This window comes from Sinohyriopsis cumingii, unplaced genomic scaffold, assembly GCF_028554795.1.
Source record: "Sinohyriopsis cumingii isolate HCF-2022 unplaced genomic scaffold, ASM2855479v2 utg001176l, whole genome shotgun sequence".
NCBI lineage: Eukaryota > Metazoa > Mollusca > Bivalvia > Unionida > Unionidae > Sinohyriopsis > Sinohyriopsis cumingii.
In genome coordinates this window covers 240672-257507 of record NW_028315968.1, presented here as the reverse complement: position 1 = coordinate 257507, position 16836 = coordinate 240672, and positions in this window count along the sequence as shown.

The window sequence follows — 16836 nt, the reverse complement described above, 5'->3', positions numbered from 1 at the left end:
CGATTGAAAACGATTTTCAAAGTTGCAGTATTCAGGCAAACGCACAGGGAACCAATATTCGTCTTTCACAGGTTCGTTTCGATGAGGGTAGGGTGACATCGACAGGAGTTTGCTCAGGGCTGGATGACATCCGTAGGATCGTAGACGTGAAGGTTGACATCCACAATGAAAACCAGCAAAGAGTCCACGATCACAAGTGGCATCGCTTTCGCATCCGTCAGGTTTGACACGCACAGCATCACTTTCCATGATAGGTGTAGTGGCTGTAGTAGTGAGAACAAAGTTCCCATGATGCTTTACTGCATCGCTCTCATTGTACGGTATAGCATCGCACTCCACTTGAGAATCACCGGACTTGAATTGTGCCTGTCTGAACTTGGTTTGTGTTTCTCTGAAGGTATTCATCTTTCTCGCTTGGTCTTGGTAGTCACAATGAACTATCGATCTTGGACATTGTCCCTTTTTGTACTAATCGCAATGAAGTCTCAAGCTTGTACATCGTTCCATTTTTATGTCTTGTTTTGGAAGTCTTCCTTTTTTTTCTTCCTGGACAACGGTACTACCTTCTCTAAGGTACCGTCATAATTGTACCGTAGTGTAAGTTTATTCGGGATGCTAAAAAAGAATTTCCCGACGATGGGGCATCAGTAGTATATGGGGTCACCTTAGCGTCAATGGACTTTAACGTTAAAATAGGGGTTTGCACTTTGGCGTCAATGGGACTTTAACATGGGAATTTAACATGGGAATGTCACTTTGCACTTTGGCGTCAGTGGGAATTTAACATGGGAATGTCACCTGGATGTCAATGGGAATTGAACTTTGGGTGACGTCATGAGGTTTAATGGGTCAAAACATTTTATAGGGATTTTAATGTATTTGTAAAGACAAAGGGTAGATAGGGACAAACATACAAATACACATTTAAACACACAGAAAAGACGACAGAAATGTTCTAAAAAAAACTCACAGAGAGAATAGAGGCTCTAAAAAGAAAAGTCTATTGCATGGGTTCAAAACATTTATTCAAGTATATACATGGGCTCTCTGGCCTGTGCTTTGGTCTAAGCACTATCTATTTAATACATAAGCATTTCTACATCAAACAAACATATTTACTAGTTATTTAGTTCTTGGCTCTAGTAAACCTGTTTACATTTAATGTTCATTTATAAGAAAAAGCTAACACAAAACAAGTAACATGCAATCAAATAGGACAAAGTTCATGTTTCTCTCTCTCTATTCGCCTCACACGTTGTTAAAAATCTGGTCAACTAGCACTTGTCTCCCAGCGTAGATGTTTCCCATCACTTAATCCGTTTCATTCGTAAATCGGCTGTTATATCCATCGTGCTATGTACACTTGTAAGTAAGCAGATCAAGTGCAGTCATCGTCTTCTTCTCATGGAGGTACAACGTATACCATATGAATGGTTACTTTTCCTTCGGTGATGTCAAATTTTCCTCTCATCGACTGCACGTCTTCAATAGCCCTCAAAAGTTTGGAAGAAGTTATTTCTGCACGTGTGCTAAATCCGAGACATACAGGTGAGTTCAAACTGTCGTGATACATAGATAGGCTCAAACGACCTCGATCTTTGACTTGGCAATGACATTTGAGTTCCTCTAACAGTGAGTCAAGTAGGTCCGTAATGAAACCTGCTACTTCCTCGGCTGAAATGTCAGACGCGAAGTCTCTAAATTTCACCGTGTAGGTGTAAGTTGTCGTTCTAAATTTTCTTGAGGTCGCTGTCTGAGTCATTTGGATGCTAAAATACTCCTGTAGGTCTACTAAATCCTTTCCCTTTTTGGACGCACCTTGCTGTGACGGTATGGTAGTGAAAGAGGTCAGTGATGTTTGTTCCTTCTCTTTTTTCATCTGCGTAGAGTGATTCATCTTTCTCGTTGCTTGTCCTCGCAATGAAGTGTCGTTCTTGGAAGTCGTCCCTTTTTATACTGGGTGATATCAGTATGTCCATAAGGTAAAGTTTTGTGGTCTGGAAGTTTCACTGGTTGCACGTAGTTTGTCATGGCGTTAGTACATAAATAATTAAGATGTGTTACTGCATTGGTGATGTGATAGTGAGGCAAAGAATCACACCCGAGTTTCTCGTTGGATTTGAGTCTTACGGTCTATACTTGCTGTTTGAAGGGATTCATTTTTTCTCGATTGGTCTTGGTAGTGACAATGAACTGTTGGTCTTGGACGTTGTCCTCTTTTATATGCTGACCAATATTGATGTGACCGTACGGCAAAGTAAAGTGGTTGGGAAGTCGCACACGCTTCTGGTACACGATTTGATAGACTTTTTCCAAGGGTCGACTGACGATCTGGTGAGTGGGTAAACGTACAATCTTGTTCGGCTGGTAGGTGGCCACTTTAAAGGTTTTATCCTCCCCAGACTGCAAGGCTTCTTTCAATACGCTAAAGTTGACCACACGACTGGTACGATAATTCAGAGTCAATCCTTTCACTTTACACTCTGTGTGCACTTCTCCTTGTGGGTCGCTGTATTCGTAGCCGTAATTTTTAGGACCGCCACTCGCGAAACTTAGAATCTTGTTGTCAGGATGTTCGTCTGTCCAGGCTCCTAAACGGTCTCCTTCGATGTTAGGGTGTTGCTGACCCGGTCGATCGATGTAGATGCAACTGTCCGTGTCAAAGTACAGGACGCGATCCCCTAACAGTTCTAAAGCTTCGTGCAGTTCTAAGCGAGCATGAGCTGTCACGTAAGCCGCAATGATGACATTTCCAAATGAGTTGGCTTGTACAAAGTCCAGATCTTCTTCGTAATTGACCAAGATCAAATCCTCGCGAACGACGTCCACGTGTTTGATGAATCTGGTTTTGTCGTGAATCATTTGGAAGTAGCGGGAAGGTTCTGTCAAATATTCCGTCTTGGGTAAACACGGTCGTTGTGCCATTTTTCCCCACAAGCAAGTTGACATCACTTTGGCAAACGATCGCCTGCCTTCGTTTTTCTCGATGTGGTCTAAAGTGATGCCTTCTTGTTCCCGGTATTTCTCTTTGAATTTTATTTGGTCTTCGGGAGTGTGACACCAGGACGGATAGCCGCTGGCTTCTTGCTTCAGTTTCAAAAAGGCATCCACGTAGTCGGCGAAAATGCCTTTCTGCGTGGGGTCACCTTTGAGGTATTGTTCTGTCTTGGGAAAGTGGCAAAGTTCGTACACTTCTAACAGTTGGTATCCCATGTCCACAACTTTGAACAATTCAACGCTGACCCAGGTTCCCGTCAAGGCCCGTTCTTCCTGGGTGTGCTGACAAGGCTGATCTTGGTTGCACGTTTCGGCACAAGTACGGCACAAGGGAAACATCAGTTTGCCTTGACAATGGTGAGGTAAGTCGGGGTGGTATAGGTTCGTGGGAGGCAAAACTTTTCACTTGATCAAGCCTTCATATTGTCGAATGTTGACCAGGTCGATGTGTTCCGTCAGCAATCGCGGGTGCCCTGTAGGAAAGTGACAATATTTGCACACGTAAGGATACATCGAACACACATTAAAGTATTTCATTTCTTCTCCTTGATTGGCTTCCGTATTAAAAAAGTGAGGAAAATAACCTTTAGCCATTTCTGTCATTCCAAACGTTTTAGGCATTTGACTCAAAGGCATGGCCAAGTAAATCATCGAATCTTTAAACTGCACTTGTCCCACTTGCATGAAAATGATTTTGGCTCCGTTCAAAGTGACTTTAGGACGTTCGGTGCCATGTTCCGTATAGTACCTCAAAAGAAACTGTCCATCGTATCCGGAGAAATTGTGAGCCATCACTGTGGCATAGCGATGACAATCTCGGTAACGTTCGATGTCCTCTTTGCTCCATGTCTTGTCGATGGGGTCTAAGACCCATTTGGCAAAATCGTCTAGCGTCTTTGGTCCTCGAAAGATTTTTTTCACGCCCTCCAGGAATTTTGCTGCAGTGAGGGCAATAACTGAAGATAGGTTCTTGAATACACTTCTCGCACGCTCGATGAGCCACGCAGAAATTAGGAATGTGAATGCCAGTCTCTTGCATGCATTCGAAATCGAAAAAGATGAAATTGCCTTTATTCTTCTTCTTGTGACCGTCATCTTCCTCTTGTTAGGGTTGGTATTTTTGCATGTAACATTGATGTTCCAAGTCCACGATGTGGTGACAAATGTGACATTTTTTCTTTCCTGAACATACGTGTGCCTTGGCGGTAACAGGTAGGACTGACAAACTTGCGCTGACAAGCTGGACAATGCACTCGTCCTTCGTCCAGACAGGGTTGAGAGGCCAAACATCCTGAGCATTTCGATCCACAATGTTTGTGTTGTTCTCGATTTTTATAAACATAGTCACATTTCTCACAATAATAAACATATCCCAGGAATCCAGTGATACTGGTAATGGTATCGAAATGTTCATCGTGATGATAAAGGTGAATGTGTTTTCCATCCTTAAAATCTTGGCCTCGAAACAACAGAGGCCCACGCACTTCTTGAGAGTGCACTTTCAAGGTGTAGCGTGGAGCTAGGACATCTTGCAAGTTTTGCATTTCAGGAATGCCACAGGGTGTGTCTTTGGACAGGCCAGCTTGTTGTAACAGGAGTTCTGCTTCGTTTCGTTGTTTGTCTCGGTCCGATTGTTGAATAGTTTTCAAGGCTCTTTTCCATTCTGCCGTGTCGTTCTTGTTGGCATAGGTTCGTCCCACCACGATGGCTCGGGCTAAGCACATCTGGTGTTGAGGGTTGTTAATTTGGACGAGACCCTTTTTGGTGCTGGAAAGGTCGTTCACCAATAGGACCTTTTTGCGTCCTGTCCCTTGAGGAAGAGAGATCTGGGCCATTTTCAGTGTGGCTTTACCATCGGTGATGTCAAACTTGTCATTGGATTGTTGCACCTGTTGTATCTTGTCCATGACTTTGGAAGGGGTCAGTTCTGCCGGCCTGCTGAACTCGATCCAAACAGGGGATTTCAAGCTGTCGTGTTGTATGGATAGTGTCAAGCGATCGTCTTCTTTGGGTTGACATTGTCGCTTGAGTGTGGTGAGCAAAGAATCCCACATCTCGGTGATGAACCCTTCTGCTTTCTCCAACGGTACGTCGGACTTGAAATCTTTAAACTTCACCGTGTAGGTGTAAGCCGTGGTTCTAAATTTTCTAGAGGAGCGCTTTTCCGTCTCTCGAATGTGATAGTCCTTTTCAGGGTTGACTGGTGAACTTTGGTTTGGAGTAGACTCTCTCTGTCTGGTCGCAGACGTGGAAGGTGTTGGTTCAGGTTCGCTCATGTCTTCTATTTGAGCGAACACTTCTTTTCGTGTGTGAGGCGATACGTCACTTCGCTGCCTCTTACGTTCTTCTTCTCTCTCACTGAAATCGTGCGATCGTTTGATCTCGATTGCTGATTCAGAAATGATTTAACCAAGTTCATTCTTTCATATATACCCTCTCCTCTCTACCTCTTGTTTTGACCATGACTTGGTATATTTCACAAGGCAAGTGAAAGCCAAGCATATAGGAACCCAACGACAGCGGTGCGTCTTAAACACCTCATGCATCTTGACGACCCTTCGATTCAAACCCTACCACGAAAGAAAATAGTTGCAAGAAAAATAAAACAGACAGTTGGTGTCTTCAAGAGAGCTAGAGACGGCACTGTGTCTCTGGGACACGTACGTACTCCAGAAAACTACGCTACTTGACAACGTGAGTGTGCTTGTCAAAATGTTTGAGTAAGATTAAAAATGTTTGTCAGTTTCAAAACGCGAACCAGTACTGTGGCTGTTGAATATTTGATGTGGCAAGAAGAAATGGTACAATACGCAACAAAGGGTTTGTACGTTTACACTCCAATCTGTCTGTACTGTAATGGTAACAGCGCTCTTGCGTGGGCATTATTTTGCCACACTACCTTTAAAAAAACAATGCATCACTCATCATAAACGATTTCATTGGCTATACTTATTTTCTTACCGCTTTCGCTTCGAATTGACTTCAGTACCTTTTCGCACAGTGACAAGATCGGACGTGTTTTTTGTATTCTGCGGCTGATCGCTACTCTACTTGCCCTGAATTTACAACCAAACAATGTGTTACACAACAATATTCAATGAAAATTGGCTTGTGTCCATCTCTTAGTACATTTTACCGTATCCTGGCAGCTAGGATGAGCATTGGCATCGACAATATAAAAGAGACACGGGTTTTAAATTTAACTCTACTTCGCTATAGACTAGGAACGTCCCAACAAGAAAGCAGACAAAAAACAACCACGACCATGTGACAGAAATAATATTCTCGCAATGCCAGTACCGGATTTTGCAGTAAAACAAGCTTCTTTCATATGTTCAACGCAACAATATAATTCAAACAGTGATATTGTCAAAACACTTCGTTCCATTATGAAGAGGCAATATAAATCAGAGGTTTCGTGTTCAAGGGAGAATTTAAGTTCGAGAGCCATATTCAAAATAATTCTTCTGCAAATCACCACAAACACCTGTGTCACCAATTAAGAAGTCTAGTTGCATTTCTACACCTCAGAGCAATGTTCCATAATCTCCGAAAAGTTACCGTCATCGCTGCCTCCAGAAATCGCCAGTTTATGTACAGAAATCTACCGTTATCTCAACACTGCTCAAAATTACTTCAGTTACAAAATCTTCAAGAAGTTCTCCTTTTCAATGTTTCTTGAACACACCTTCATTCATTTCGAATTAAAGCAAAACAATATGGATCAGTCTTCAAAAGTGTGTGCTGTTTTTTAAACATGAAAGTGACATTTTACTTGAACAACCCCCCCCCCCAAAAAAAAAAAAAACAACTGCCAAGCGATAAATTTTGCTCAAGGCATGTTACAACTTCAGTTTCCCACCAAAAGGGGGTTTTAGTATACTGGATACGCACAAATTAAGCGAATAACAAGTGGGAATATTCGTTACAACTTAAACCAGTACAGTCATATTGTGTACAGATCCATCATTCATGTCACGAGGACTGGGTCACTTCAGAAGAAGACAAAAACAAAAACATTTATATTTTGAATAGTACAAAATACAAGTAAAACTTTGTTCTTCTAAACAGATTCAGATATATCACGCATTTTCCTTAATTGAAATAACAGTTTAGATATTAAAATTCAGCACATCCAACAGCAGTCCAGTAGAGCAGTAGGTAGGGTGAACACTACAACTCTTTAGAGAAGTCTATTTGTGAAAATAAACCTTCCATAGAAAATGACACATAAACGTCAAAAACACTAAACCGAGGCATCTAACCGGGTTGCGCTAAATCGAGGTCTCTAACCGGGTTAGCATATTTTTGTTATTTTTTTCTCTTGATGCTTGCGTGCCAAATTTATTGGCGTCCTCGTTTACCAAACCCGACACTCACAGTTGGACGCCACCCTTCCTGCTGTTGATGATGTAATTAAATCACTATTATATAAATAATAACGTTAACCGTGGAATCTCGCATAGCTAAAGTAACTCGACAGCGACTAGACGCAAATAAGAAATGTCTTCCCGTCCGAGATTCTGTCAAGAAACAACTACAATCGCGTCAGTAGTCTCAGATGGAATTTACAGAAGGTCCAGAAAAGTTATTTAAACCAATTGTCAAACCAACAAAAAAATTGTTACAGCAACTAAGGTAGCACAAAGAGTTCTTGAGACATTGTCTGTTGATATTGCTGGCCTTCTTCGAGCAACCCGACCACCACCCGGCAACCTCCTCAACCACAACCTGAACAGCCAAAAGCTAAAACCAGGATAAGAGATAAAATGTACGGCAGAAGGAAGGTACTATCGCTATCCATGACTCAGACCAAATAATTAATATTGTCGCCTTTGGATATTGTGATATAGATAGGTATATAAAACCCGATTATGTCAAAAGTCTAAAAGCTGGCGCTTGGGTTAGGAATGTAAATCGCGTCCTTGCTGATACACTGCAGATCAGATCTGCGGAAGATGTTAATCAGTTTAACATTTTCAAATATGCAGTAGATGAGTATATTGGACGAGTAAAACAAGAAAGGAACCAAAAATACGCGAAGAAATGAAGCAGCATCTTGAAAAAGGAAAAGCAGAGAGGAAATCATTCTTAAAAGCAGGGAAGGAAAACAGCAGACGAAACAACAAATAAGGAAGAAGAAGAATGGTATGATACAGATCCTAGTTCAGTTGCAACTGGAAGTGGTATTGTCACTCCTGGTACCAGGGGAAGTAGCCTCACTTCCCCATGCCTCAGCAACATCCTTGCCGACGTTGATAGACTAGAAATTCTGATTGGTGGAAAATGAGCCGGCAACAATTCCTCAGAAATCATTAATGAAGCAGCTGCTATTTGCCAGAGATTATTTTTACAGGCTGTATCGTGGAATTAAAGTTTATCGGTCCGTCATTGATGAAATCGTTTATAATTATCGCCATGGTTGATGCAATTAGATCAGTGACAAGAAAATAAGATGATCATACATAATGCTGAACGTGGACCTGTAATGGTCATGGTGATAAATTCGCGATTACCAACATATAAAGCAATCTACGGGGATGGACTCGGTGATGCTGTTCAGGGTCTATTCAGAATGATAGCCCTAAAGGCAATACCAACTGTAAAGCAACTGGGAATGAAAGCTATTAACGTTGTTCGTGATAAAGGTGCTGTTGGTGATGTTGCTAGTAAAGCATTCTCAGCATCAAGGACATAGACTACCACGATTAATACGCAGACCACCACCAGTAAACTAGAACCAGTAAAATTGCCCCGCACTAAAGTTATGCCAGCAAATGTCAGTGAAATAATATATCAAGCTACAAATAAAAAATTAGCAGAGTTGGCTGGTGTACACCTGTCAGAAGAAGTATAGAAAATAACTGTTAGACTAAAGCGGGAAGCGGTTTTCGTGTCAGATGATAACAAATATAAATAATGTTTAAACGTGTATCTGATCCAGCATTTGACAAGGACGCACCAGTCCTTAAGGATGAATCGGTGCTTGATTATTAGTACTATGACGCACGTGTACCTAACGACCGAGGAAGAATTGATTTCCAAGTTCAGGATACAAGTATTTATTTCTTGCCTGCTGAGTTATTTATTGAGATCGAAGGTAGACTTTTGAAAGCAGATGATGAAGCATACGGAATTAGTGATCGAGTTGTTTTTTGTTAATAATGGCGTCATGGCATTTTTTAACAGTGCCACATACACGATTGATGAAAAGAATATCGAATCATGTCTCGAAAATGTTAAAGTTGACACAATGATACTTGACCTTGCAAGAAACAGCGATGATTACTTGAGATCAGCTGGTCCGTCGATGATGCTTGCAAAAAATGCCACTGATCAACCAGAAAGCAGCAACATAGGACTGACTGCAGCTGGAACTGAAGTTTAATCAATGACTGAAAATTTCAACTTGGGATTCGCTGCACGCAGATCAATGTTAAATATCAATGACGAATTTTCATGTCTAATTCCGCTGTCACATATCTTTGGATGCTGCAGACATGATAGAAAAGTTATATTTGGCGCCAAAAACAACATGGTACTTGTGAGAAAAGCCACCGACGATGATGCTATATGGCGTGTTGATGGGGTTAATGCAGCTAAAGTAATACTAACAAAACTTTCGTTCTGGATGCCAGTAATGAATCCATCGCTGAATGAAGAACAACAGCTGCTCTCTGTCATGGACTCAGTAAATCAACGTTTTCATGGTTACAATGACCACAGACAGTATTCAAAGCGATATTAATGGTTTATTTACATGGAATATAACATCAGAGCAGGGGGTGTCAGCACCAATTTATATATTTATTGCTTTCCAAAAAATACTGATTCGCATGAACGAAATCCAATGGTGTTTGACAGGCTTGGGTTAGTGAAGTTTATTTGAGGATAAATGAACACTAACAACCGTCTGAAGAAGTGTTGCTGAATTTTGATAATAATCATGTTGAACGTGCTTATCATCGGTTGATGACATTTATGGGGCGTGATCAGAATGCTGATTCTGGTTTGCAAATATCTTAGCAGATTTCACAAAATTATATCCGAGCTATTATTTCTCACTGGAACATTTGGATTTGTCTAGACAATCTGTTCTTGTTATACATTTTAGAGCTCGTGTGGCAAGAGTAATTATTCCTAGTTATAGTGCAATCCCTGTTATACTCTCAGATAAAACAATGCTGCTTGAAGGTGTTGGTGGACGAATAAGAATCACTGATGCCCCAGTATAAATCATGTAATTAAATCGTCTATGATATCATAATGTCATATCATTACGTTAATGTTACTCTGACCCCTGGTTAGATTAAAAAGCTACAATCAGGATAAAAAAGAATTCTGGAATAAAAATATTGCTAAAATCAGATCAGATCGCAGGTGGATCAAATAAACTATCACTGACAGAACGTCAAATCAAGCACCTCAATGACGCCAAACGATTAAAGACAGGTGTTAGACTAGAGCTTTCTGCGGGTGCCTTTAAAGACATTGCCAAGATTGGTGGTATATTTCCACTTCTTGCAGTTGTACCACCGTTGATAGCCGCTGCAGCCCCAGATGTTGCAAAAGCAGGTGCTGTTGGAACTGCCGCTCCGATGCCATTAAAAAAAGCTACAGGCCAAGGACAAAAGACTCCCAAAAAAGGACGGGGTCTAAGACTGCCAGGAACACTTCGCTAAATATGCTTTCCTTGTCCAATTTTGATTTACTTGATGCTGCTAAGAAATTAAACATAAAAAACTTCAGAGGTGTTTTTGTGCGTGATCAGTTACCAAAACAACCAAACCGTGTTGAAATCGGTATTATTAATCTCGATCGATGTTCTGGTCCAGGTACTCTTTTGGTTGCATATGCGGTTGACCCAGGTGGAATTGTTTATTTTTTATTCGTATGGGTTGGCGCCATCAAAATGTTTTTTTAAAAGATATCATTAGCAGAGTGCGAAACACTCCGCCGATCTGGTATTCACCATTACCAACACAGACAATAACTGATCCGCCAATTAATGATTCTTTTGGGAATCCACCACTCATCGACATTAAGCTCTCTGAAATCAAAAAGGTTACCGATGGTGTAGTTCATCGTACAACCCCAATCAACGCTATACATACAGTAGCGTCTGGATCAGCATTATGGTCCCCACTTAGTAACTCCATCAAATACACCGCTGATGTTACCGGTGTGTACAGATTCTCAATACTCGGCGTTAGAACATTTACAATATCTACCACAATTTCAAGGCGTTACCCGGTTAATGGATCTTCTTGATTTATGTTAGTGATATTGGATCGAAACGACGAGGAAACATTCGTGGTGGAACCCGAAGAGAAAGGCCTCGACGTGTTGTACTAGTGGTGTATTGAATTCGTCGCCAACATACCACCGACTTAGAGTGTTAGTAATCTATATTATGAACCACTGGATTGACTTTCAACGTGTTAGATACGAGCAAGCGCCATCTGAAAAATATCATTGATAAGTATACAGTAAAACAAAACAAATACCGTAGACGTATCGTTGTTACTGCGATAATTGTATATTCTGCATCTGCCCTAGTCGCTAGAACCGTAACTATAATCGGACTATTATCAGCCACATACATAATAGCACCAGTAATAAGAATTGGTGTTGCCGTTATAACCGGTGTTGCTGGTATTCTTAATATCATTGCAAAAAGATATCTACTTGCACGGCTGATAAATTACACGAATATACAACGTTGCTATCTACGGCAACACGAGCACACACCAAATTATCATCACTGATATCATCAGGTCTGAACGATGGGATATTATCAGATCGAGAATTCTAAGAAATGATTAAGATTTACTAAGAAGCAACTGGAACCCGAAACCCTTTGTTTCTTGACTATGTCAGGGACAAAGATTCTATCAAGGACTCTGCCCCTGACAAAGTCAAGGATTTAGATCTCTGATTTAAATCAGGAAGCAAATAATAATGTCACAAGAATTGCTAGAATAAATCGTCGCTAATATAACACCACCAACAACCATGATGATATCGGCGAGCTCAACCAAGCCTGAGTTCGACGTTAGCTTTCAACGGTTATTCCAGCTAAGGAAATAGTCCTAGCACAATTGCGAATATATTTTACAGCTCTCCAAATATTAAATCAAGTCATTCGGTGGGTTGCAAGCAAATAATTCATTGGTATTTGCATTTAAAAATAAGCCTCCCAGTGACCCCGCTGATGGAACAACAGACTGGAATGTTGTGAGTATACCTACGTGTAATTATTAAATGGAACCGATCAACAGTGAATTCCAGCACAGAATCAAATCTGCCAGGAAAAGAAACCAAGATCGCTATCACGGTTCATAAGCCAACTTTATCAGTGGTGATAGAATTATCAACGCCAGATTATGCCGTAGATATATATCAGTCGAAGATCCGAACAGTGTTAGGATGGCCTGAAGTACCACCTCGAGCACACGCAGCGATACCACAACCTCAACGATCTGATTACGTTTCAGATAAATGAGTATTTTCTTCCCTTCCTGAGTATCAAAAATAATCCATGGAGATGGTTGAATCGATCCGAAAGAATTAGTCTTGACCGGTCGACATTAGATCCTGAAAGTGACTATTTCATTATAACTGATGGTACAAGACTTCTAAAGCCGGTAAACACTTTCTATGATTATAATGACGAAAAATATATTAATTCGTTCGTCGAAGCTATTACATCAAATTCTGAATCACGCACATTATTGCCTTAAACGGTCCGAGTTATATGGTTTGTCCGAAACGAAGTAACAACCCAACCAAAAAAAGATTTTCCGCGGAGTAAAATAATTTGTTTCTACTTATCCCCCTTATGAAATCAGGGACAAAGTCGCAGTAGTCAGAAATGAATTATTCCCGTTGTTGCATACCTGAACGGAGTTCAAGAGGTATCAGTGTCACCAGTGACTTTGTCACCACATTCACTTTCACATTCCTCCTTGACTCTGTCAAGGACTCCGTCTGGGTGTTTACTATCCCCCCTGATAAAGTCAGGGACTAATTCAGGGCGTTTACAATCCGATTGCAAATAATCATACATAAAAGTTTTCAACTGTCTTACACGCGCACTCACAATCTTTTTTGCTTCATATTCTTGAGCTAACTCAGTTCTAATTTTTGCAATCGCCTGTGCGAGTGGAACCAATTTCCGGACGTCATCGTCATCACACATCCAAGCTAGCGATTGTTTCATTGCCTTTTGGGGTAATTTAATAAACCTATATTCGGCTGCTAGTGTGTCTCTTCTGTCGTTCTTTCGACAAATTTACAAATTTAATTTGGATTTCCATCACCGGAGTGTCATTATTTATATCTCTACAAGAAACTGTAAAAGACAACACAGTACAGACTACAGCATACGTCATGGTCATCCATCTTGGATTTTCCATCAGGATTCGAACTTGAAATTATTAGAACATTTATTACTAGGACTTTTGCAATTTAATTCCTGGATTATTCTTGGATTATTTTGGATTTGGTTCTTGAAACCGTAAGTTCTTCTTTCTTTTTTTCATTTTTACAGACTTTCTCCAGGGAAATAAATTATTTGTTGAATTTTGGAAAAGCTTGTTATATTCACTCTTTCTGTGTTACTATTTAGTAGAGTCCAAACACGTAATAGTAGTCAGGGACAAAGTCAAGGGGGTGTAGGATACACTAGAGGGACAAAGACCAGAACATAGTCCCCCTGACATATTAGATCAAAAGTCATTCGGTGGATTGCAAGCAAATAATTTTTTGGTATTTAAGTTTAAAATGTGGGGGGGGGGGACAAGATAAACGTTTTCGTAAATACAGTGTGAGTCACAACAACAAAAAAATAATCAGCGGCCGTCATATAATATTACGCCGTTACAAGCTAGGCTAATGTTTAATCCCTCTACAAGTAGAGGAAGCTTTATTTGACAGAGTTATCTCCCTTGATCCACTTCGACTGGGAGTGTTTTCCACAGTAGTGCAATATTGAAATTTTATTTTTTGTGTATATTTCTTTGAAAATGCCTTGTTGGTTATATTATCTGCTACATGTTGTACCAAAGGACGGCAAATATTACAATAGTTTCCAGCTTCATTCAATGATGGAAATATTATTTCTTTGCCTGTCTCTACATTCACAAATTTAACTGGTCTTGGAAGCTTATTATTTTTGCCAGTATTTCCGCGTGTAGAATTTTGACTCTGTGTAATAGCCTGAAGATTATTCAAAGAATTATTCCTTGGATCTGAATCAATTTGATCAATCACAATACCATCTTCGATTAGGCCATTAAAACATTCATCTGCAAATCTGTGATTGTGACAATGTTTTTTTTTCTCCCGGATAGAGCATGAGATAACCAGTATTAGTAACATAACCGACTGGTTTTTCGAGTCGATAGTTTCTTATCAAATCAGCACGCGATGCCTCATAATTTTTGACGATAGGATGTGTTAAAATTCTCCTTGCTCCATTTATATAGTATATTTGTCTAAATTATTATTTTATTACTGAAAAAAATATCTTCCTTGTCTCCGACAAGGTATTTGTCACTGTCAAGAAAATCTAGGGAGATAGTCTTCAGCATTTTTATGGGAGATTCAACGTTGACGCTGAAGCCGCTGACGTTATTTTTCGTATCATAATACCGTCTCAAAGCTCTGTATTTTCTGCCTTCACAGTCTACACCCAACTGCGTTTCGCTCCTGATTTCCTTGTTGCATTTCAAACACGGCTAAGGTCCCAGACTCCATCGTTGCACACTCTGTAAGTTGTATCTACAAAAATCCGTTATACAAGCCTTATTACAAGGAGTTATAGATCCAATCATCAACCACTCGCACATATTCTTTGTTCGAATCATTATATATTATAAAAATTTGAAGTTTAATTTAAATATATATTTGCCTTAACTAAAACATGGAAGAATTGACGAGATTATATGCAATCAAAGCTTCTCAAGCTAGATTCGATCTTGACAGAATAACCCCTGACTTGTCTAGGCGAGCTCTTGTTGATATTACTTTGACGAATAAGACTCTAATCAATCGTATCCGTGAAGCCAAAAGAGACTTTCGTAACGATGGCGCGGCTCATGTGTGGTCAACATTTAAAATTACACAAGACAATAAAACCCCTGACATGGACAATGTTGATGCTACAATGAATGATCAACGATCAAAGACATTTATTAAATATCTCGGCGAACAAAGATATATTCTTAGAATAAAATTTATCGTTGAGGTAGACGACGCTGACGTAACCTGGATTATCCGTGACAAAACCGACCCTGTTCGAGAATCCCATCACGATGAAGCTGTTGTAAAGTTAATTCAAAATTCCGAACCAGGAATACTGACTGGTATTGGCAAACCCTATTATAAACGAGCATATCCTCTGACAGCAGTTATTTATGCGATATATCCGCTGAACGATAATCCTAGCATTAATGATCTTTTACCAATGAAAATTTCTCGTTTAAATTGTGTAGCTGAAAGAGTTACAGAACAGTTCACAAATGCGATACGTGGAAATGGTTTAACGGATCTGAGACAACAAAAAATAAATAAGTGGGCCGAGCGTGTCCTTGAAAATGGAGCTACCATGAACTGGAAAAGAAATTAAAATTTCCAATAAGGATGAAAACACTAACCGGAGAGATTTTATACGAATCAAAATATAAATCAAAATGTAGCTTCGATAGAGAACGTTGATGATAACGCACACGCTTGGACTTCGGACATAACAATATTTCCACGAAATCGAACTGTTAAATTTTATGACGGTTATATAAGTTCGATTTTATCCAAATATCAGTAAGAGCAACCATGTATCTGTGCGGTTGTTTTAAAGTTCCAAATATGATCATTATGATCAGTTTGTACGACCTAATGGAGATATTTATCGTGCAGAAGATATTCATGACGAAATGAAAAATCTTGCTTTGAAATATACAGATGATGTTGAACGATTACTTGGTAATTGTTTTACTGTTCCATCAGTTACTGTTCACTTTGCTCAGGAGAAAATTTCATGGAAACTGACAAGTTAGGAATTTCTTGAAGATATACAACGCAGTTGTGTCGAATATCACACGGCGGGTTGTGGAATACTTAATACGATTATGGGGATGTTATCTCCGTTGATATGGTTGCGTGTTATCTTGGAACCTTTCTTGGAATGGGAGAGCGTTCTGACAGCCAACACACGAACTGACAAAAGTTGCAATAATATATTTACCAAATTTCGTTTTAACTGGATTTGCATGTAATGAATCATTGGAATTTGCATTGTGTCTTCATCCGATTGTCTTTGTTTGGTTTGGTCGTCATTTTGGCGAACGCGGTAGGGCTCCAATGATGTTATTGCGATATATGCTTGATGCGGAAATTTTAACATCGTTAACCGTTAAGTGATGTAATAATATCGTATCTTCCATATAAACACGTTTGGTTGCCCGTCGTTGAGAGATCTGTTCTCGACAAGATCTTTGAGCGCAATCCCGATGCTGTAGAATATGAAACTAAACTTGCAAAAGATCTTGGCAGACAAATAGTTGGTAAATTTACCCAAGGAGGTTCATGTGGTCATAAACGACACTGCACAAGATTAAACGACAACGATGCTGCACTTGATTTCATAACTGTTGATACAACAGAGAACGACATATTTATAAGTCGGAATAATGCTTACTTATCGGATGGAACTAAACCTGGAACAATTGTTAGCTATATTGATAGCGATTCACCACAGTTTACTCATTTAACATCGTCTTTGATGCTTGCGGGCATTTCTATAAATTTATTATCGATGATAAACAGACATCCTCATAC